At 44.2% G+C, this 24208-nt stretch overlaps 1 pseudogene across 1 annotated transcript in view; it reads left to right on the top strand.

The window, feature by feature from the left end:
- LOC102928374 (NACHT, LRR and PYD domains-containing protein 1a-like) overlaps positions 1-24208 on the top strand; it is a 44432-nt pseudogene that overhangs the window by 3929 nt on the left and 16295 nt on the right. Inside the window, exons 4-8 of the transcript XR_013041723.1 lie at positions 3690-3857; positions 14567-16217; positions 19249-19419; positions 20170-20340; positions 21597-21686. The product of XR_013041723.1 is annotated as an NACHT, LRR and PYD domains-containing protein 1a-like (transcript). The remainder of the gene's footprint in view (positions 1-3689; positions 3858-14566; positions 16218-19248; positions 19420-20169; positions 20341-21596; positions 21687-24208) is intronic.

The following is a 24208-nucleotide window of genomic DNA, read 5'->3' as shown; positions in this document are numbered from 1 at the left end:
TCAGCCAGTTTCTTCTACTGATTTCATTTAATTCAACTTATGCAGGCCACACTATTGCTTCTCCCTCTTCTCACGCATCAAAGTAGCCACCTCTCTCCAGTGCACAAGGTCTAGACAGAGAGAATAACTTGTCCAAGCTCACAGCACATAGAGACAGATGCAGGGCTGGAATCTAGAACAATGAGAGCCTGAGAAATCATTTCCTCCTCCTTCATCCCGCTGCTACTCGGAGGAAATCCAGCCCACACCTAAACATTGTCTCTCCCTCCACAGTCCATTCTTCCCAACAAACAGTAACAAACAATAGCCTGAGGTCCTATTAAAATTTACTAACCCCGGGGTATTAGTTACTCATCATGTTACTGTGACAAAAGCAATTTAGAGAAGAAAGGGTTTATTTGGCTCACAGATAAGAATATAGTCCATCAGGGCAGAAAAGCCTTAGATGCAGGAGACTGAGACAGCTGCTCCCATTGTGTTGAGTCGGAAACAGAGAGATGAATGCTGGAGCTCAGCTCACTTTTCCTTCTTATTCAGTCCAGGACTCCAGCCCTTGGGATGGGGCCACCTGCAATTCAGGTGGGCCTTCCTACCTCAGTTTGCCTAACCTAGCCCTCAGAAATCTTCTCAGAGACATCTCTGCCAGGTGCTTCTAGATCCTGTGAACTTGACATTAGTAGCCATCACACCATCCCACAGGGTCATTGTGGGAGTTCATTGTGTTAGTGTCTGTCTGTCACTCTGAGAGCCCTAGTCACACTTTTACCAAGCTTTTCCCAGCCACACCCTCAGACCATGAGTTTGCAAGCCAAGATACACCCAATCTTCCAATATCAGAAGGGGTGTCTGAGGACTGGGAACCTCCTTCCAACCCATAACACAGTAATCCGGAAGCTCCTGGAACAAGGTGGCCTCCGGCTGAAAGTTTAAATTCACTGCTCAGGTGACATGAGCTTCTCTTAAGGGTGAAGCAAAGATTCAGTCCCCTGGGGCACAGTGCACAGCATAGCACCTGGACCTGGATAACCCTCAAGAGCAGCCTAGAGATCCTGCCACTAGAGTGTCACTGTTGGGCTCAGCACTGCCCCTTTGAGTCCCTTGGAATTAAGGGTAGTGTCTTCTCCAGCACAGGAACACAACTAGCTTTCTGGGCAGGGAACTGGCAGACAGGAGAATCCATTACTACAGGATTCCTCATCACTCACCTTCCCCAAGTGGCCAAGGGGTCATCAGGGGTTTGCTGAGCACCCACTCATGTCAGGCCCTGTGACCAGGGCTTCCCTTGCATCTCACTCACACTTAAATCTCACAATCACTCTTGACAGAGAGACTGCTGTTGTCCCACCTTGGGGACAAGAGGAGCAAGGCTTGGTGCAATGGGGAGGGGCTTGGACCTGCCTAGGCTCAGTGTGCTGGGCTCTGCTGACTTCCCATGGGAGACCTCAATTTGGGGGATGTGGAAATGAGGGGTGGCTTGGGAGAGAGGGCTCAGGGTGGGAGGAGGGAGGAGGGGGAAATCTGTGGGTGGTATGTGAAGTGAGTAGAAAATTCCTTAAATAAAGAAAAATGGGGGGGGGGAGAGCAAGGCTTAGAGAAGTGAAGGCTCACAGTTGAACTGTATTCAGTCTTCACTGTCACCATTCACACACTTAACACCTCTGTCTTCCTCTCTCTGGCATCAGAGTGATGAGGACAGTCACACCAAAGCCAGAGATGCACAGGCTCTGGGTGCCAAGGGCCTGAGCTTGAGCAATACTGCCTCTCAGTGCTGAGAGATGCCACCTTTCAAATCTGAGCTACACTCAAAGAAAAACACTCCTTCCACTGACAGCTTGCAGTAAACTTGCAGAATCCAGGCCCTTAAAATATGGCCCAGGCTTAAAGCACATCAACTGACTTAATCAGTCCCACCACTACTCATTCAAAATAGCAAGGGGTGAAGAAAAATAGGAAGGACTTGAGGCATCTTATAGAAACATACAAATGCAATAACATCAATGGACCGCAAAACTTTAGGAATGAAAATAGCCCAGTATGGAACTATGAGAACAAAAGAGTTACTGTGATTAAACAGCCCATTGGATTGGAGGACCCTGGTATACAGGGTGATGGGAATATGGCTTCTGTATTAGCTATTATCAACAATAGAGAAAAGACCAATTGAAGAGAAAGGCACTTTTCATTTATTCTAAGTCCCAATGGCATGTCTCATCTGAGAACTTGAGTAGCTTAATATCCAACAACAGCTGTAGCAGGAATCTTAGAAAGTCTTATTAATAAAACAAACCTGAGGCCAGTTATTGGGGTCAATGCTGGTAGATCAGAGAGACAGAACAAGCCACAGCTATCTCACCTCGCCAGCTCCTCGGCTGGTCCTGTTTCCTCAGACTGGAGGCCTCTGAATCCTCATCCAGAATGGATCTCAGCTGAACTGTGCTAGAAGCCTGAATGCTTAACCAGCCAAATGCTTAACCAGCCAAATGCTTCCTGTTTCTGGTCTTCACACCTTATATATCTTTCCTTTCTACCATCACTCCCTGGGACTAAAGGCTTGCTTCCTGGGATTAAAGGCATGTGTCACCATGCTTGGCTGTTCCCAATGTGGCCTTGAACTCACAGAGATCCAGAGGGATTTCTATCTCTGGAATGCTAGGATTGAAGGTGTGAGTGCCACCATTTTCTAGCCTTTGTGTCTAGTACCTGTTCTGTTCTCTGACCCCAGATAAATTTATTAGGGTACACAATATTTTGGGGAACACAATACCACCACAAACAGCTTTATGGTAAATGCTCAATCCACATGGCATGCTTTGTGATGAAGAAAGAGGAAAGGTGGGAAACTGGGTACAAGACATGATGTCTGATATTGTAGGCTTTGTGGGTCTCTGTCACACCTGCACAGCTCTGCTGACACAGTCTCCAAGACACACAGACAACAGCGCAAATGGCCATGCTGTGCTCCAATGATGGTGTGTTTACCGACGACCCTTTCTGTTTCACTTTAAGTTTTTACTGTGGTACTGTACAACCTCATGCTTTTCTTTCTTTCATCTTTTTTGGCTAGCATCCACAGATAGATTCCATGACACTTTCATACATAAATATCATCAAACTCAGAATCTGTAGGGGAAAGAGGCAAGCATTTTGGAGGGTTCTGAGAAGGCTGACACACGGTTCAAGCCAGCTCCCAAGACAAGCACTTAGTGACACAGAAGTTATAACTCCAGACTTTGAAGCTGGGCAGAGGTAGATTACAGGCCTCATCAATGTCTCCATCTGGGAAATGGGAGGGTAAACACCTGTCTCCTTGGGCTGTGGGAGTAAAGTGATAATCACATTGAATGTGAGTAGTCTAATATCCAACAAATGTTCAATAATTGTAAGCCCATGAAATTGCTGCTGTTGTTAAAGCTTGCATCCCCGTGGGACAGAAGCTCAGAGCTCCACATGAGGGAGCTGTGGCTCAGAAAGGAATAGAGACTCCCACAGAGGACTAGTGTAGAACCAGGACAGATGTGTAAACTTCATGGTCCCGAAGCAGGACCATTTCCCAGCAGCACTTGTGACAGTGCCTTTCTCCCCATGACTATAGAGAAGGGAATGAGGGTAAGCAGGTAGGACCCCAGCTTTGCTTGATTGGCTTCTACAGCTGCCTCTCTGACAAACAACACACTCTCTCCTTCCCACAGGACATCCTTCATTGCTCAGATCCATAAGCACACCCAACATGAAGTTCCTTGAATGGCCAAATGACTTAGAACTGTTGAGCAAAGTCCATGATTCCTTGAAACACTTTCAGATCTCAAAGAAGAAACTTGAAAAATGGAAACCTGAGGACTCTGGATTTCAAAGCAAAGGTAAGCTGAACTGTGGGCTATGGATGGGACTTCAAGTCCACATAGATGAGGTTTCTTCACAGGTGAGCCTCCACCCCTATGGGGACCTTGGCTGGGGGACTTAAATGGAAAAGCAGAGGAGCCATTGTAGAGTACTAAGAGTCACAGGCTAGAAATTGATCCCTCTGGGCTCTGCAGTGATGAAGTTGAATTTGACACAAGGAGAAAATGGAGCCCATGGGGGTAGGGTCAGCAGTGAGCCCAGCACAACTGGCACCCAAAGTTCAGCTCAAAATATGAGTGGGACCTGAGGATCCCAGGGGTCATGAAGGCCTGAAGCTCCAAGATCTGTTCTCTTGAGCTGGACCCTGAGAAGAGGGTAGGCCCCTGCCTCAGCTTCAGCCAGTTTCTTCTACTGACTCCCTCATATCTAGTTACTCAGGCCACACACCCTTGCCTCTTCCTCTTCTCAAGCATCAAAGTAGCCACCTCTCTTCAGTGCACAAGATCTAGAGAGAGAGGTTAACTTGTCCAAGCACACAGCACATAGAGACAGATGCAGGGCTGGAATCTAGAACAATGAGAGCCTGAGAAATCATTTCCTCCTCCTTCATCCCGCTGCTACTCTGAGGAAATCCTGCCCACACCTAGACATTGTCTCTCCCTTCACAGTCCATTCTTCCCAACAAACAGTAAGCTGGAGGAGCGTGAGATCCTATTAAAATTTACTAACCCCGGGGTATTAGTTACTTGTCATGTTATTGTGACAAACGTAATTTAAAGAAGAAAGGGTTTATTTGGCTCACAAATCTAGAATATAGTCCACCAGGGCAGAAAAGCCTTAGATGCAGGAGACTGAGACAGCTGCTCCCATTGTGTTTAGTCAGGAAACAGAGAGATGAATGCTGGAGCTCAGCTCACTTTTCCTTCTTATTCAGTCCAGGACTCCAGCCCTTGGGATGGGGCCACCTGAAATTAAGGTGGACCTTCCTACCTCAGTTTACCTAACCTAGCCCTCAGAAATCTTCCCAGGGACACTTTTGCTAGGTATTTCTAGATCCCGTGGCATTGACATTACTAGCCATCACACCATCTCACCATCTCACAGGATCATTGTGGGAGTTCAAAGTGTAACTCTCTGAAGCACAGTGGGTGTTGGGAACTGGCTGTTTCCTCCTTTTTCTCTCTCACAGGGACATCCCTATTCACACTTTCACCAAGCTTTTCCAACCCAAGCCCCACCCCACCCCTGCCCTGGACCATGAGTTTTAGGCCAAGATACACCCAATCTTCTAATATCAGAGGGAGTGTCTGAGGACTGGGAACCACCTTCTAACCCATAGCACAGCAATCAGGAAGCTCCTGGGATGAGGTAGCCTCCAGCTGAAAGTCTAAATTCACTGCCCAGGTGACATGAGCTTAATTTTTTTTTTTACTTTCTATTTATTCTATGTGTCTTTTACATCATGTATCTTGATACCAATCATTTTCCCATCCCTTTGTATCTGTCCTCTGTTCCTGCACCATCACCACCCCAAAATAAAACAAAATTTAAGAGAAAAAAAATGGACGAAAAGTTGGGAATTTAAAATCTTGTCATGGAGGCTGCAGTGTGACAGTGAGTCACACAGTAAACCCCTTTGTCCATATATCTTTACTTGCAAGTGTTCATTGCAAAGAGTCATTGGTCTGGTTGGAGGCCTCTGGTTTCTGCTACGCTATCAATGTGGGGCCTCACTGGGACTCCTCTTTTTCTATTGTTGCCCTGTGTCATGGAGATCCTGCAGCTTAGGGTCTATGGGTCTGGTCCCCTCACATGTTCCAGCACATCATAGATGGGTGGATGTTGGGGCAGACCAAGTCATAACCCTGGTTCTCGGCCCAGGCAGCTGTAGAGTTGGTCCGCCTGCCAGTTCTCCCCTGTCCTCACCACCAGGGTGGGCTCTCCAGCCTTGTCCCGGCTGATTCACCTCTTGCAGCAGTGAGGGAGGGGTGGGGCCAGTTCTCCTGCTTTCACATCCTCAGGGTCAGCTCTCCCACACCTACACCATTAAGACTGTCTCTATTGTGTTGCCCACATGAGGTACAGAGGCCACTCTTTGCAGTTCTGCAGGTGAGGGGCAGGGCCAGCTCTTCCACTCACTGGACCCCAGGGTCAGCTCCTCCACCTGTCTCAGGTATTGATGAGCAGGAGGTGGAAGGGTGGGCATCTCTCATCCGCCCTACATGAGCTTCTGATGGTGAAGCAAAGACATGATCAAAGACTCAGTCCCCTGGGGCAAAGTCCCAGCATAGCACTCTGGACCTGAAAAGCCCTAGAAACCACCCTAGAGATCCTGCTCCTGGAGTCTCACTGTTGGGCACACCTCTGCTCCCAGGAGGCCCTTGGAATTAAGGACAGTGTCTTCTCCAGCACAGGAACACAACTAGCTTTCTGGGCAGCGAACTGACAGACAGGAGAATCCATTACCACAGGTTCCCTCATCACTCACCTTCCCAGATGGTCAACAGGTCATCAGGGGTTTGCTGAGCACCCACTCATGTCAGGCCCTGTGCCCAGGGCTTCCCTTGCATTTCACTCACACTTAAATCTCACAGTCACTCCTAAGAGAGAGAGAGAGACTGCTGTTGTCCCACCTTGGAGACAAGAAGAGCAAGGCTGAGAGAAGTGGAGGCTCAACCTTCACTGTCACCATTCACTCACTTAACGCCTCTGTCTTCCTCTCTCTGGCATGGGTCAATGAGGACAGTCACACCAAATCCATGAAAATGCAGGTTCTGAGTGCCAAGGGCCCATCCTTGAGCAAAACTGCCTCTCAGTGCTGAGAGATGCCATCCTTGGAAAACAGAGCTGCCTCGAAGAACAGCATTCCTTCTTCTACTGCCAGCTTGCAGTAAACTTGTAGAATCCAGGGTCTTGAAATATGGCCCAGGCTTAAAGTGCATCAACTGACTTATTTAGTCCCACCACTTCCCATTCTAAACAGAAAAAGGGGAAGAAAAATAGGAAGGACTTGAGGCATCTTATAGTGTGGGGTTTTTCTTCCTCTCACTTGGGTTGGGGAAGTGTGAGGGCGAGGGAGTCCGGAAGAGTTTTCTGAAAAGCAGATTCTGGAGAACATCATCAAGGTGCAGATTTGGTTTAATCTGTATGTTCACTGGCATATATGCATACATTATCCAATTACCTAAGATCATATCAAGTTACTGCCCAATGAGTCCAAATGACACGCAGCCCACATTATGGGGGGGGGGCAGTATTCCTATGCAGTGTGTCTGCAGACAAAGGGCAGGAAGCAGGCAACACCCTGGGCTTTGGCACCAAATTAGAGGAGTTCCAGTTAGCTGGGACTCCATTATGAGTCATCTAGTGTTCCAGAGACTCAGATCTGTTCAACAGATGCAGATGTTGGCGCTTCTCATATTCCCTGTCTTTTAGTGACACTACCTGAACAGAGACTGACACACACACCCCACCCCGCCTTATTCCCCTTTTGCTATTAATTCAAGGCAAAATGGTTCCATGAGAAGTACATTTTGAGTATTTGATTTTTTATGCAATATGACCTTCCATATTGCAATATTATAGAAACATACAAATGCAATAACATCCATGGAATTCGGTAACCTTAAAGCTGGAAAAAAAAAAAGCAAGTTTGAAGCTATGAGGACTAAAAGTTGCTGTAACTAAACAGCCCATTGGATTAGAGGATCCTGGCAGGCAGGGTGGTGGGGAAATGGCTTCTGTATTAGCTATTATCAACAATAGAGAAAAGACCAATTGAAGGGAAAGGCACATTTCATTGATTCTATGTTCTGAAGGGGTGTCTCATCTGAGAACTTGAGTAACTTAATATCCAACAGCAGCTTCATAGTAAATGCTCAATCCACATGGCATGCTTTGTGATGTATCAAGAGGAAAGTTGGGAAACTCAGAGTAAAGGACATAATGTCTGATATTGTAGACTTGTGGGTCTCTGTCACACCCGTACAGCTCTGCTGACACAGTCTCAAAGATGGCAGAAGCAACAGAACAACAAATAACCGTGCTGTGCTCCAGTGATGCTCTGTTTATTGATGTTCTTTTTCTTTCATGTTGACGTTTCACTGTGGTAATTTTAAGTACATATAAAGCAAGGTGACTCCCTGAATAATATCCTTTGTGTTTTTTATCCCTCCTCTCTCACTTCAACATTGTCCTCCCTCCCCTTCACCAATTAAAGACCCCTCACTTCATTTTTTCCCATATAGAACCTTATCATTCTATTCCCCTCTCTAGAGCTCCTCCCCAACTCATGGTCCCTTTTCTCTTCCCTGGTTTCGCAGAGACTCCAGGTTGCATAATAACATCTGAAGATTTGGAGGTAGGAACCACAAATGAGAGAGGACATGAATGTGTCTTCCTAGGTCTGGGTTACCACATTTAATATAATATTTTCTAGTTATATACATTTACTTATCAAATTTATTATTTCATTTCTAGCACTGTAATAAATCTTAAAATCTGGAATGGTAATCCCTCCAACATTGTTTAGCTCAGGACTGGTTTGGCTATCTAGAGTCTTTTGTGGCTTCATGTGACTTTTAAGATCTTCTTTCTATTTCTGTGAAGAGTATTGTGATAAAACAGGCATGGTGGCACACATCTGTATCACAGTACTCAATGGACAGAGGCAGGCAGATCTCTGAGAGTTCAATGCCAGCCCAGTGTGCATAATGAGTTTTTGGAGAGCCAGAGCTATATAGAGAGACTCTATCTCAAAAAAAAGTGTTGTGGTGGATGCAGAGACTAGAGAAATTGTTCTGTGGTTAAGAGCACTTATTTGCTCTTGTAGAGGACCCAGGTTTAGTTCCCAGCACCCATACCATGGCTCACAATCATCTGTACCTTGAGCTCCAGATTCAGTGTTCTCTTCTGACCTCCATGGGCTCCAGGCACAAACACGGTACACATACATTCATTTGGGCAATATACTCATAAACATGAAATGAAATAATCTTTCTTAAAAAGGAAAAAAGTTTTAAAAGCTTTAATAAATGCTGTGGGCATTTTGATTGGGATTGCATTGAATCTGTAAATTGCTTTTTGTAAAATGCTCATTTTTCACAATATTCTGCCAATCTACATGCATGGGAGTTCTCTCCATTTTCTTGTGTCTTCCTCAATCCGTTTATTCATGGATTTGAGGTTTTCACTGCAGAAGTCTTTCACCTCTTAGTTGGGCTTATTCTTAAATATGTTATTTTCTGTCAGGCTGTAGGAAATCAGAAAGTGTTCATAATCCCTTTCTCAGCATATTTGTTGGCAGTGGATAGAAAGGCTAATCATTTTTGTTAAGTTATTTTTTTATCCTGCCACTTTGATGCAATTGCTGATCATTTAAGGAAGTCTCTTATATACAATGTCGTATCATGTGAGAGATAATTTGATTTCTTTTCCGACTTGTTTCCATTTAATTTCCTTCTCTTGCATTATTGCTCCAGCTACTGCCTTGAGCACTATATGAAAAGGAGTGGGGGAGGGGTGGTAGAGAAGTGGCTCAGCAGTTGAGAGCACAGGCTGTTCTTCCAGACGACCTGGGATCAATTTCCAGCACCCACATGGCAGCTTACAACTGTCTGTCAGTCCAGTTCCAGGGGATCTGATACCCTCTTCTGACCTTTGAGGCCACTGCGCACATGCAGTGCACAGACTTGCATCCAGGCAAAAGACCCATATACATAGAATAAAAAAATAAAATGAAAAAACTTTTAAGGAAGAAAAGGAGTGAGAATATCGTGCAGCCCTTTCTCATTCATGATTTTAACTAGATTACTGTGAAGTCTTTCTACATTTAGGAAAAATGTTAACTGTGTGTTTGTTATAAAAAGCATTCATTATATTGAGGTATGGGTCCTCTGAATCTATTCTCTCTACAGCTTTTCTCATGAAGGAATTTTGGATTTCATCAAAGGCTTTTTTTCTGCATCTGCTGAGATAATCATGTAATTTTAAGCCCATTTATATGATTTTTTATCTTAATTAACTTGTATATTGTCTTAGGGTTCCTAAGGCTCTGAAGAGACACCATGATCATGGCAACTCTTATAAAAGAAAACATTTAATTGGGGCTGGTTTATAGTTTCAGAGGCTTAGTCCATTACCATCATGATGGGGCATGACTACGTTCAGTCAGACATGGTGCTGGAGAAGGAGCTGAGAGTTCTACATCTTGATCTGCAGGCAGTAGAAGGGGTCTGTATCCACATGGACATAGCTCTAGCATAGGAGACCTCAAAGCCCACCCCCACAGTGATACACTTCCTCCAACAATTACACACCTCCTAAGAGTGCCACTCCCTATGAAGACTGTTTTCTTTCAAACAACCATTCATATGTTTGTTGAACCACCCTGCTTCTCAGTAGAAAACCAACTTGATCGTGGTGGATGTTCTTTTTTGCATATGACTGCAATCAGTTTACAAGTATTTTATTAAGGATTTTTTTTTCTTCTATGTTCATCTGGGAAATTGGCATGTAGTTTTTGAGGGATTTTTGTTTGGTTTGGTTTGTGTTTGTGTGTGTGTGTGTGTGTGTGTGTGTGTGTGTGTGTGTGTGTGTGTGTGCTTATCTTGTTTCGGTATTAGTGTTATACTGGCTACATAGAAGAAGTTTGGAAGTGCTCCTGTTTCTATGGGCATGATGTTTTGTTTGTTTGTTTGTTTTATTATGAATAACTTTAGAAGAATTGTACATCTTGTTTGAGAATCTGGTAGAATTCTTCTGTAAAACCATCTCTGCCTGGCTGATTTTAGTCAGAAGGCTTTTTATTACAGTCTCAAACTCCTTATTTGTTTTTTGTCTGTTCAGCTTGTGGATCTCTTATTGGTTTAACTTTGGGGACTTGGATGAATCCAGAATTTTGTGCATTTCTTTTAATTTTATAACTCAATAGAGTACAAGTTTTTAAAGTATTTCCTTGTACAGTTCTGAATTTCTTTGTTGTCTGTTGTAATATTTCCCTTTTCATTTCAGATTCTGTTCATTTGGAAACTCTCTTTTTTCTTTTGGTTAGTTGGGACAAGTGTCTGTCAATCTTCTTTAATTTCTCAAAGAACCAGCTTGTAGATTCATTGATTCTCTGTATTCTTTTACTTCATTAACTTCTGCCTAGGTTTTTTTTTCTGATTTTATTATTATTTCTTGCCATCTACTGGATTTGTGGTTGGTTTATTCTTGTTTTTTCAAACTCTTGAGTCTCTTCATTATGTCATTTATCTGTGATCTTTCTGACATTTAATGTAGGTACTTGGACCTATAATTTTCCCTTATACGACTGCTTTTAACTCATTACAGAGGTTTTGTTTCATTGTGTTTTCCTTTCATTTAGTTACAGAGTTTTTATTTCTTTCTTGATTTCTTCCTTGACTTATTCATTTTTCAGTAATGAGTGGTTTAATCTCCATGAGTTTGTGGACTTAATACAGATTTGTTTGCTGTTGATTTTAAGTTTTATTTTAATATGGTCAGACAGAATACACAGAGGTATTTCAACTTTGTGCCCTGGGGTGTGGTTTATTTTAGAAAAACTTCCTTGGGCTGCTGAGTAAAAATACATATTCTTTGTTGTTTTGGTGGAACATTCTGTAGATATCTGTCAAGTCCATTTGATGTATGGTGTCATTTAATTCTGATGTTTTTCTGTTAGTTTTTTTGTCCAGATGAGCTCTGTGTTAGAGAAAGTGGAGTATGAAATCACTTGCTCTTCTTAGGTTGATGTTACTCTGTGCTTGCATTCTAGTACTACACTTTTTACAAAATTGGGACCACCAGAGTTTGGTGCATATATTTTTAGGATTGTAATGTCTTCTTGGCTAATTGATCCCTTCGTTATAATGATGTGTCCTTATTTATCTCTCCTGATTCATTTTAGTTTAAAGTCTTTTTTGTCAGGTACTAGGATAGCAGCACCTGCTTGCTCCCTGGTCTCATTTGCTAGGAATAGTTTCCATCCTTTCTCTGTAAGGTGCTGCCTGTCTTTAAAGCCAAGATGAATAATTATAGATAACAGAAAGAGTGATTTCCTTTCTTAGTCCATCAAGCCAGCCTTTTATTAGGGAACAGATGTCATTATCACTATTGAAGTTACTATTAAAAGGTGTGTATGTTAATCATAAGAATTTTGTTGTTGTTTCCTGTTGGAGGTCTTAGTCACAGTGTGTGTTTCAGTAATTAAGTTTTCCTTCTACTGTCTCTTAGCTAGGCTTATTTCTCTCCTCAGTATAAGTATTGCTTCCAATATTCTCTGCAAGGCTGGCTTGCTGGACATGAATTATTTTAAACAGCTCATGTGCTAGAGACAGGTCCCAATCCCACTGCTTGGGGGGCCCCCAAACAGTTCAAGCTAAACAACTGTCTCGCTTATCCAGAGGGCCTAGTCTAGTACTGTGGGGGCTCCTCAGCTATTGGTCCATAGTTCATGTGTTTCCACTAGTTTGGCTAGTTGTCTCTGTATTTTTTCCAATCATGGTCTCGATATCTCTTGCTAATAGAATCCCTCCTCTCTCTCATCAACTGGACTCCTGGAGCTTCACCTGGGACCCAGCTATGGATCTCTGTATCTGCTTCCCTCAAGCAGACATGGTCTGAGCCAGGCAGACCTTGGCCACACTCATTAGTTGTCAGCCTGCTACACTCAGGAGATGTTAGATGTTGTCCTACAGAAGACAATGAGAGCAGATCCATAGATCCTAATTTCAGAGGCGTGTTAGCCCCTAAAGCCAGGCTCTCAAAAGCTAATTCTGTGAACAAATAATACACTCTGTGATCTCCCCAAATATTCTTCAGTATTTTAGCCAAGGCAGGATAGGCAACTGCCTTGTACTTTGGGAAACCAGCAGGTGCTGAGGGATGAACTTGAATTCTGGTCCATGGGGCATCCTCCTATCTGTCTTGTCTTGAGTTCCTTCCAAAGATGCTGAGATGAGATTTGTGTTCAGGTCCACCTGGAGAGAGGACTCCTCAGATGCACTGGTTGGAGGAAGGGGGAGTAGGGCAGGAGGGAGGAAGCCAGCGAAGTGTGCTGTGTGAACGGTGGGGCAGGTGACATCAAGAGCAAGCATGTTCCTGTGTTTTCAATTGCCAGGCGAGGAAAGAGAGACTGGGTAACTTTTGTTGTTCTTGTTGTTTGATTAGTTGATTGACTGATTGACTGACTGACTGACTGACTGATTGCAGTCCAGGATGTTTCCAAACTCATCATATGGAAAAGCTGGCCCTGAACTCCTGATGCTCTTGCCTCTATCTTCTGAGTGATGAATTACAGGACTATACAACCATGCTTAGTGGCCTTTTTATTTGTGTGTTTAGTTGGTTGGTTTTTGTTTGCTTTTTTAGAACTTGTATATTTAATTATGCTTTTGGAGTTTGAAGTCCAAGAATAAGAAAGACTGTAACTGGTCTGCTTAAGGAAAAAAGTATACAGGCAAGCAGGTGCCTGCAGGAAAGAAAGGGAACCCCTTCCCACAACAGCTTGCCCATTTCTAGAAGAAAAGCATTGGTCACTTAATAAGGGGCCTGCCCCATGACTCCAGATACTCACACTAGACCCTTGTCCCCAAGGGTCAAATGAGTTTCAGTGGAAACTAAAGACTTCCAAACAGTAGTCACAAACAAGGCTTGTTGTTACCAATGATATCTGGAAGGCAGGCCTGGGGAGAGGGGAATAAGTCTGTCTTGAAACATGAACTATTTTTTTAAATTTATTTTTACTCATTTTACATACCAACCACAGATCCCCCTCTCATCCATCCTCCCATTCCCCCTACCCCTGCCTCTCCCCCCCACCCCTCATCCCCTCTTCCAAAAGGATGAGTTCTTCCATGGGGGGACAACAAAGCCTGGTACATTCAGTTGAGGCAGGACCAAGTCCTTCCCCACTTCATCAAGGGTGAGTCAGGTGTCTGACCATAAGTAATGGAATCCAGGAAGCCAGCTCATGCACCAGGGATAGATCCTGATCACATTGCCCAGTGCCTTCCAAACAGACCCAGCTACACAATTGACTCCTGTATGCAGAGCGTCTAGTTCAGTCCCATGTAGGTTCCACAGCTGTCGGTCTAAAGTTTGTGAGTTCCTATGAGCTTGGTTCAGTGAAACATGAACTCTAAGCATCCCAAGACCATCCCTTCAGACACACAATCTCAGAACTTACAGAATGATGTTGTCAGGACTGCAATGGTGGGGGCCAATGTGATCTGTCAGGAGCAGACATTGGCTCCAATGTCTATAATCTCCCCAGTACTCCATGGCTTCTGCAGTAGAGATCACAGCCCCCAATTACAGATGGGAAAGCTGAAGCACAATGGAGCTATGGGATCATCCCATAGACTGAATGAGAACAGAGCTGTGCCTGTGAACTTACTCTTCATTCTCTGCCACTAGAGCAGATCTGACACAGAGTAAAACATTAATAAATATCTAAAGTGTGAATGAAATAATACAGCATTATTATTAATTAGTCAAGTGAAGACTTGAACTAGAATCTTATAGTCTAAATCTCACATTCTTTGCACTGCCCTGTTCAGAATATCCCAGTGCCCACAGCCAGTCTGTCGTACAGCTTAGACAGATGTCTAAGTTTATCCAGGTGTTGAAGGGCGGAAGGAAGAGAGGAAGAATGAAAGGAGAAACAACTCTACTGTGGACACTTACTCTCCATCATTCTTCCCTAATCTATGATTCATTTCAGAAATGCATCAGAATGAAGAAAGAAAGAGTCTTTACCACACTGCGTCCTGGAAAACCAAGGATTTGCTCCAAAATTTCACACAGCTATTACTTCTACAAAAACCTCGTCCAAGAGGCTGGGAGACCATGGTCTGGAAAAGTGGGAGTAAAGGTAAAGGAGAGGAGAGAGGACATCTGATTGAGATCCAAGACTTATTTAACCCAAACCCAGATACCCAGGAAGAGCCTCAACTAGTCGTATTAGAGGGGACTGCTGGGATTGGGAAGTCAACGCTGGCCAGGCAGGTGAGGAGAGCATGGGGGGAAGGCCAGCTCTACAGGGATCACTTCCAGCATGTCTTCTACTTCAGCTGCAGAGAGCTGGCCCAGTACAAGAAACTGAGTCTGGCTGAGCTCATAGCAAAAGACCAGACTGTGCCTGTAGCTCCCATTAAGAAGATCCTGTCTCACCCTGAGAAGCTGCTCTTCATCCTGGATGGCATAGATGAGCCAGCATGGATCTTGGAGGAGCAGAATCCTGAACTCTGTTTGCACTGGAATGAGCCACAGCCTGTGCACAGACTGCTGGGCAGTTTACTGGGGAAATCCATCCTGCCTGGGGTTTTCCTTCTGCTCACAGCTCGGACCACGTATTTTCAGAAGTTTGTTCCTTCTTTAGGGCAGCCACGTTGGGTAGAAGTCCTGGGTTTCTCTAAGTCTGGAAGGAAGAAATATATCTACAAATATTTCACAGAGAAACAAGAAGCAATTGAAGCTTTTAGCTTAATTAAATCAAACCCAGTGCTCTCGACCCTGTGTGTGGTGCCCTGGGTGTCCTGGCTGGTCTGCACATGCCTGAAGCAGCAGATGGAACAGGGAAGAGACCTCTCACTGACCTCACAGACCACCACAGCCCTCTGCCTGAAATACCTTTCCCAGACTCTTCCTGGTCATGCCTTGGGGACCCCTTTCAGAAGGCTCTGCTCACTGGCTGCTGAGGGGATCTGGAGAAGAAGGAGCCTGTTCAGTAAGAGAGATCTCTGGAAGCAAGGGTTATCTGAGGATATCATTGCCCCTTTCCTGAAGGTGGGTGTCATTCAAAAGCAGCTCAGCTCTGTGAGTTATAGCTTTGCCAACTTGTGTCTCCAGGAGTTCTTTGCAGCAATGTCCTGCATCTTGAAGAATTATGAGGAGAAACATGACTTTGTGGAAACCTATGATATTGTGGAAACACTGAAGAAAGTCTATGGAAGACATGACCTGTTTGAGCATCTCACTATGCAATTCCTATTTGGTCTTTTAAGTGAAAATGGAATGAGAGAGATGGAGAAGATCTTTGCCTGCAGGTTGCCTTGTGAGACAATGTAACTACGATGGCTCATCCAAGAGGAAGCCCTATACCATCAACCACGTTCTCTGGGTTTACTGCACTGTCTGTATGAGATTCAGGATAAGAAGCTCCTGACAAATGTGATGAACAATTATCAAGCAACAAGTATGCAGGCCCCAGTAGATATGGCACATCCAGAATTTCACATAAACCTGGCAGTCCAGACAGATGTGGAGCTCATGGTGGTCACATTCTGCATTAATTTTTGCAATTATATCTATGGACTTTGGCTGAATCCTGGTGTACAGCAAAAGAAAATGATGCTGACCCCCAGGATGGTTCTGTGAGTATCCAGACACAGTCCTCTCTCCAGCTTCCCTGTGGATCCCAGGAGCACATATGTTCCGAGCACCAGAAGCACTCTTAGCTGGATCCAGGGCATCAAGATACAGGTCATCAGTAATATCTAATTGCTGAATCTGACCACCTTTCTCTACTTGTCTCTGTGTACCTGACTATGTAATGGGCTATGAGCTTTTATCTCTCTCTATGCCTTGGCAAGAACCATCTTCATTCTCTGATTCAAATTTTCTTCACCCCTCACAAGGTTCAAATGGTCTACAGTTACTGACCCTCTCTCTTTCTAGGATTTCTCTAGGAAATGTCTACATGATAGTGACCTTGGCCCTGAGGTCTTCCTATCATCACCTCAGAAGATATATCTGTTAGAGTCCCTATGTTTTTCCTGCTCAGATGACTTCCTTGTATGTGTCAGTGAAGGTAACATGGCCTGGCACTCAGCCTGAAGTGCCTAACCTCCTGCCATTCCCAGCAGCAATGTAGACCTCTCCTTCCAGGGTCTCCTACCACTGTGCAGAAGTGATGACTCAGTATCATTATGGGTCTCTCTCCCCTATAGATGATTCATTAACACTGATTTTATGTTAGTCCCTACCAATAAATCACAAGAGGAGACATAGAGTCGCTGCCCCAAGGATTTCAGAACTGGGAGAGAAAACAGCCAACTACTCTAATTACGTAGGGCTTGACTCTTGCAAATATCAGGGACATACCAATTGTCTTGAGTTGAGGACTTAGACACCAATCTGAACAACGCAGCAAGAGCCCATGTGGATAACAAATAACTTACAAGTAGTGGGGTGAAGGTTAGAGAACAGGAAGAGAATGAGGAGAGGAGGGGAAACTGATCAAAGAGAACAAACATGATCAAACTGTCTTACACATGTAGGAAGTTGTCTCAATGACTCTCGTTTTATATGAGTAGGATAGACTAACAAAAACATACTTGCTGCAGAAAAGTGAGGATACATCAATTATCAAAACAACAAAAATTACTGTCAACCAAAATTCCATTTCTCAGAGAGGACAGCATTAAGAATTGGGGAGGTGAGCTTGGTCATGCACACCTGTCTCCCCAATCTCAGAAGGCTGAGGCAAGAAGACCAATAGTCCCAGTCCAGCCTGGGCTACATAGTGTGAAACTGTCTCAAAATATCAGGAACTAAGGAAACTCATTTTGAAGAGAGATTACCTAGTGTATTGGTTAAGTTTCTGTTGCTTTGATAAAACACTATGGCCAAGGCAACATATAGAAGAGTTTGTTCTGGCTTATGGTTCTAGAGGGATAAAGGTCCACCCTGGCAAAGGGGAAGATCGTGACTGGAGCAGCAGCTGAGAGCTCATTTCTTGAACCACAATCAAGAAACAGAAAGAGTCTACTGGGAATGGCTCAAGGCTTTGAAATCATAAATCCTGTCCCTAGTGACATATTTCCTCCCAACAAAGCCACATCTCCTAAGCCTCCCCAAAGAGTACCACCAATTGAGAGCCAAGCATTCAAATGCCCAAGACTGGGTGACATCTCATTCAAAACACCACCTAATAAGCCCAAGACCCTAGGTTTGATCCACAGTATGAAAGAAAAAAATGTGACATGCCCTTTAATATTTTCTCTATGTGCTTTTATATGGGAACACTGAGCCACACTATCTCTGCTGTCTTATATTCACATTTATTTTCTTACTAATTCAAGAATGTCTTCTCTAGTTACTAAAGGTCTAGTACAATACCATTCTGAATAGTCTCATGATATTACCTAGGGAGAATACCTTGGTGAATTGGATCATTTTCCTGTTCTTGGCCAGTATAAGTTGTTTCTAAGTGTCTATGGTTTTAAACAATTGAGCCTTGAAGGGCCTTGATACAGACATTACAAGCGGAAGTGGTCTGCTGTGGGGCTTCAAAAGAATTCTCAGTATTTACAGAGACAGAGACCAGACAGGGCAAGAGAAACAAGGAACACCAGCCTGTTTGCAAAGCACAGTGGCCTTAGGAGTATTTGGTATCCTTAACATTTTTTGGTTTTGTAAATTAAAAGAAAACATCCTATACTATTGATTCAGTCAAAGTTAGCCATCTCTACTCTGTGTTTTGGAACTTGTGGTATTATTTTGAGTTTGTTATGTTGTTTTTTTAACAGTGGTAGAGATCAAATGTTGCACACACCAGGCCCTAGGTGTTTGAAGCTTAGCCTGATTTAAAATTCACCATTCTCCTGCCTGTGTGCTTTGTTTCTGGCATTAAAGGAATGAAATACCACATAGGGTGGTTCTCTCTCTCTCTCTCTCTCTCTCTCTCTCTCTCTCTCTCTCTCTCTCTCTGTGTGTGTGTGTGTGTGTGTATGTGTGTGTGTTTCTCTCTGTATATCACTGTCTATCCCTGTATCTATCTATCTATCTATCTATCTATCTATCTATCTATCTATCTATCTATCTCTGTCTATCTATTCTCTCCCTCTTCTTTTGAAAAGATATAGGGACATAGACCAACACATCTGTAATGTTTATGGCCATGCTTAACATCCCACTACAAAGTCACTCTCAACCAACCTCTCCTGAGCTCTCTTCCCATCTCTCCTTTCCAGTTTTCCTTTATGAGATTCTAGAATTCTGTTCATAAGGAAAGCAGTTATATTCACATCAAAAGGAAGAAGCTGCCTGAATTACCAAGGTCCCCTTTGTGCCAAGGCCTGTGCTGGGTACTGTATATTAGAAAGAAAAGATGCTAGCCACCTGTTCACACCCTATGGGATACCTAGATTGAGTCAGAAAGAGATACACAAAATGAACACACAACATGCTATGATAAGGATATAGATGAGGAACCACATGGAGGAGAGGATACAGATGTTGGAACAAAGGAGCATCTAGAAGCTGGTGAATCCTGGGGATGGCTTATTAAGACCTGGTGCTCAGGCAAATAGAAACCTAATCTGCTGTGTGGAGCTCTGCACCTCAGACCATGCACACACAATTCATATCTTTCATGCCCTTATCTCTGTCTTTCACCCTCAGATCCAGATGGACTCCAATCACTAATGCCAGTTGGCAGATTCTCTTCTCCACCCTTGAGTTCACAGAAAACCTGAAGTTCCTGGACCTAAGTGGAAATCCACTGAGCTACTATGCACTGCGCAGTCTTTGTAGGACCCTGAGATGCCCTGGATGTCACCTTAGGGTATTGTGGTGAGTCTGGCCTGAGTTCTTCACTGAAGCTGGGATGGATGGCAGGAGAGCAAAGCAAAAGCTGTGTCTGGAGTGAGGTTTCGTATTTATCAAATACTCACCAAACATACTTGACCACACCTGTAACAGAGGCCAGACTTGTTATGATAAACAAATAGATTCTGTTCTTGGGGATCCTGAAAGGCTGATATTTAGTAGAGAACCCACTAGCTATTGCTATCAACAGCCCCATGAGGTCTGCAGCGGAGCAAATCTTCTGCAGAAGTGGCTACAGCAGAGCTCAAGAACACGGAGTAAGAGGCTAAATGAAGCAGGAGGGAAGAAAGCTCCAGGCCCAGGCAATGGCGTCTCCCAGTCCCTCCTGCTCTCTGCCCTTGTAACCAGCCTTCTACTCTGTTTCTATGGACTCCATCTTTATTAAGATTTTACATGATGAGTGATATCATGCCCTATTCTATGGCTGGTGAATTTCACTTCAGATGGCTCTTGAAATACACCTGTCAGCTTTCCTGAGATTCATGGCACTTTGCCATGGCCAATCACAGCAGAGCAGTGGTTCCCAACCAGTACTCCCTTGCTCCTGCTGCTCAGCTGTGGGAAGCATGGAATTATCCACCCAGACTAGAAAAGGTACTCCAGAGAGCTAAGCACTGCCAACACAGCATGCCAGTGCTCACAAAGGGAAACCTGAGCTGAGTTCCTGAGAGCAGTGAGCCCTGGAGAAACTAATGGTGAGCATCTTCCATGCAGGCTTGTCGACTGTAGCCTTACATCCAGCCACTGTGCAGACCTGGCCTCAGTGCTCAGGATCAGCTCCAGTCTGACTGAGCTGGACCTGCAGCTCAATGACCTGGGAGACCGTGGTGTGAGTCTGTTGTGTAAGGGGCTCAGGAGTCCTGCCTGCAAACTCAGAATCCTGTGGTAAGTAAGGCCGCGGGATTCCCTCTGGGCAGGATGCAAGGGAAGAGACACAGGTGCATTACTAGATGACAAGACATAGAAAAGAAAAGGGACAGATACTGCACAGTCAGCCTGGCTCCTGACCAGCTGTGCCACTTACACCCTGTGACATTGCAAGTCACTTTCATCTCTAAAACTCAGTTTCTTCATCTATTAAAAGAATGTCATATCCACCTTGATGGTGGTAATGACATAAAATGTACATATGTAAAAACAAAGATAATACCAGGTAGGTAGCCGGGCAGAGTGCAATTATTTGTATTAGCAAGGCTGTATATCCTAACAGACTCCCAGGTTTGCCTTACTCTAGGACAGTGCTTCAATCATTTATTCATTCATGAATCCATGCATGCATACATCCATATCAGGGCCCCTGTGTTCTAAGCATTGGTCCAGACCCTAGGGATAGAATCACAGACACACATGGCTCTGTCCTCCTGAAGCTTGGGGAAAAGAGACAGACATATCACTTGTTAGCCATGATTCAGTATTGACCATCTCTGCTGAATGCTATGCAGCCAATGGTATTACGCAAATGTAATGCTATGAGAGGGTCTACTTTATTGAATGGCTCAGGAGGGCTTCTCCTAGGCCTGATGGAGAAATAGGCCTTGGTTGGGCCCACCTAGAGACAGCAGCTCAGGCAACAGCAGAGTTGGACAAAGCTCTGGAACAGAAAGTGGTTCTATATAGAAGCTTACAGGCTGGACCAGGCCCCTCTCAGTGACCAGGAGGGCCGTGGTACTATATAGAAGCTTATGGTGGTCCTCTTCCCAGAATCCCGAAGGGGGTATGGCCATGACCTCTAGCCACTGGGAAAGCTGATAGCTACAGTGCTGCCATTTTCCAACAAGAGTACCCTCATTTCTGGTCATGTACCTTTCCCTGGGACAGTCTATTTCCAATGACTGACATGTAGGGCAGGGTATAAAGATCCAGCTCCTCATTTCAGCTCTGGAGAGTTCCAAAGGTCATTATCCTGGATTCAGATCTCTCTGCACACTGAACGGGCCCCACTGACACTGTGCCATGGACACATCTCCCTCTGCTCACCCTGTTGCTCTCCATCCTTTGTCCTGGTTTTGACTGAGGAATAAGCCTATATAAGGCTCCTCACTGGCTCCATCTACAGACAACAGAGGCCAGGATCCTGGACCCTGAGGCCTCATGATCCTGTGGTGAATCCCAGAAGAAACAGCTTCATCTTGTGCTTACAGGCTGGACCAGGCCCCTCTCAGTGACCAGGCGATGATGGAGCTCAGAGCTGTGAAGGCAAAGAATCCACGGCTGCTCATCTCCAGCACATGGTAAGGGGTGGACACAGAACTCCTACTGGTCAACCCAGGCACTATGTTTCTGCTCCAGACCTGAGGGGAGGCAACAGGGTCCTGAGGTGATGGGAAAGACAAACAGAGCCAGGAAGAAACCAGGAACCACAGCAATCCAAGTGAGAATGGATTCTGTGTGTCAGGGGGTTGTCTTTTTTTTTCTTTTAGTTAAAAAAGTAGAATCACATAACATGCCTACGTAAGTTCTTTCATTGGAAAAAAAAAAGAATATGAAAGGTGAATTAGTGGTGAGTCCTCTGGGCACAGCAAGTGTGACAATGGTAGGCACCAGGAAACCCAGACCACTGGAACAATGAAAGCAGAAACCATGTTTTTAGAAGACACAGAAAATCTCTTAGAAGACAAAACCACCATGGGTATCACTGTCCCAACCCTAATGCTCACACACACATATACACAGGAGTATGTGAACAACACACACACACACACACACACACACACACACACACACACACACACACACACACTGTACTATGGGACATAAAGCCCCAGGAGAGGAAAGTCATTTTCCACCCCCCAGGGGCTGTGCTGAAGCCCCATGCTCTCCAAAGTTCATAACCATGAATTCCACTGGTCTAGAGGTCAGTGGACAGGAAATGGTGACATAGGAGGGCCTGGAGGAGGACAGACACCACAACAAGAACAACAGACCATGCTAAGAAGCTTCTGCTTCTCCCCAGAGAAAATGAGAGGCATTCCAGCACCTCAGCTAGGAAGGGGCATCTCCACCTTTTATGGTCAGCTACTATGTAGAAAATGAGCTAGAAGGGACCAGATCAGAAGCAGAGATGCCTGCCAGAGGATGCTGCAGAGGTTCAGGACACTGCTCACTTCATCCTGGGCCTGGGGTGGAGTCTGTGGAGGAGGAGAGTAGAGAACAGAAAAGAGAGAGATCTAGAAGGTACTGTCTAGGTGATTAGCATTAAGGGTGAGTGATTATCAGTTTGTTTTGTGCAACTGTAACACAATGTCTGACACTGAGCACTTAACAAAAAGAATCCAGATTATTTCTGGCAGTTTTGTTTACAAGGAAGGGCAAGGGCATGGACCCTACATCTAGGGAAGCCCTTCTTCCTGTCCCATCTGACTGCACAACTGGGAGCTCAGAGAGTGAGAGGCCAAGGTGACTTTTGTGACAAGTCCTGTCAGGCCACAGGATCTATTCCTGTAATGACGGCATTAACCCCTTCATGATCTCACTGCATCTTATCCTTCATCCTATCAGCACTGACACTGGGGATTAACTTTCTTAATGGGGTCCTTCTGGTGCCAGCCCCTAAGGCCCCTTTCAGAGTCCAGAAAAGATGCTACAACAAGTGAGGGAAATCTAAGGATCTGAGGGCAAAGGAATGAATCAGCTCACACCATTCTTCTTTGTGTGTCTTTTTATTGTTCAGCTGTTCTCTAAATCTACAGCTTCTTTTCAGCTCATGTTTCCTAAGTTCTATTTGTCTATAATTTCTTAGCTCTAATTCTTTATTCCAGTTCTCCTGTTTCTTCTCATCTAGCCTAATAATACTCTTTACAGGAGGCTTGAGGCCATAATAAAAATTACAAGATTCACCTCTCTTTGGTCTAAATCACATTCCTAGAGTAAGCGATAAAGAGCCAAGCCATTTATCATGGCAACCCAAGATTTCAAGGTTTCAGGACCAAGGAAGGGGGCACAGTGCCCAGTGTGACAAACTCTGAGACATAGCTCTTTATGAGCAGACTTTGCAAGCGAATAACTAGCATTCTTTTCTTAGGTGCTTTGTGTAGTAACTTTGATTAGTCACCTACAACTCTGACCTTGTGTATAACTGTAAAGTGTTAAATGTATGATCTATTTATGAGGTCTTTAGTCTAGTTTAAACTTGCTCTGAGGTAAAAATGAGCTAATTGTGTGCAGTTTGTGTTAGACTGAGAGAAATTGTTATTTTCTTGTGTTAGTCTGAGTAAAAAGAACAAAGCAGGCTTTAAGTGTCTACAATCCACATGGAACAATAAATCTAGCTATGAAGCATATCTTAGAATATTTTCTACATATCAAAATTGCACAGCTAATGAAAAGTCACCTTCCTGACCATCTACAGATATATGTGTGCCCATAAGATTGAGACACAATCATGAGATTACATATACACAGTTCATAAAAATGCATGATAATGGGGAGATATCATAGCTGTTATTGCACATGAAATTACAGATGGGAGCAACAGTATTCAGTCAGTGACCTGCAAGCCTTACTTGACAGAGTATCCCATCTAAGAATCACTCCTCTAGTGGGTTGACATCTTAATTATCAATTGCTATAAGCTGTATGCAAATCTTGGCCCACAATAGCTCATGATATTGGCTCCTGACACTTTCTAATGAGTAAACATTGGGGAATACATCCAAATAAAAGCAAAGGAGGGATTGAGATGATCCCTATTCAAGCATCATGGATACCTAGGAGAATGGGGACTTTCATAGAGTTCTGGCCATGAGAAGAAGCA

This window comes from Peromyscus maniculatus, chromosome 8 (genome assembly GCF_049852395.1).
Source record: "Peromyscus maniculatus bairdii isolate BWxNUB_F1_BW_parent chromosome 8, HU_Pman_BW_mat_3.1, whole genome shotgun sequence".
NCBI lineage: Eukaryota > Metazoa > Chordata > Mammalia > Rodentia > Cricetidae > Peromyscus > Peromyscus maniculatus.
The sequence above is the reverse complement of the archived record's forward strand: the minus strand, read 5'-3'. Positions and strand labels throughout refer to the sequence as shown.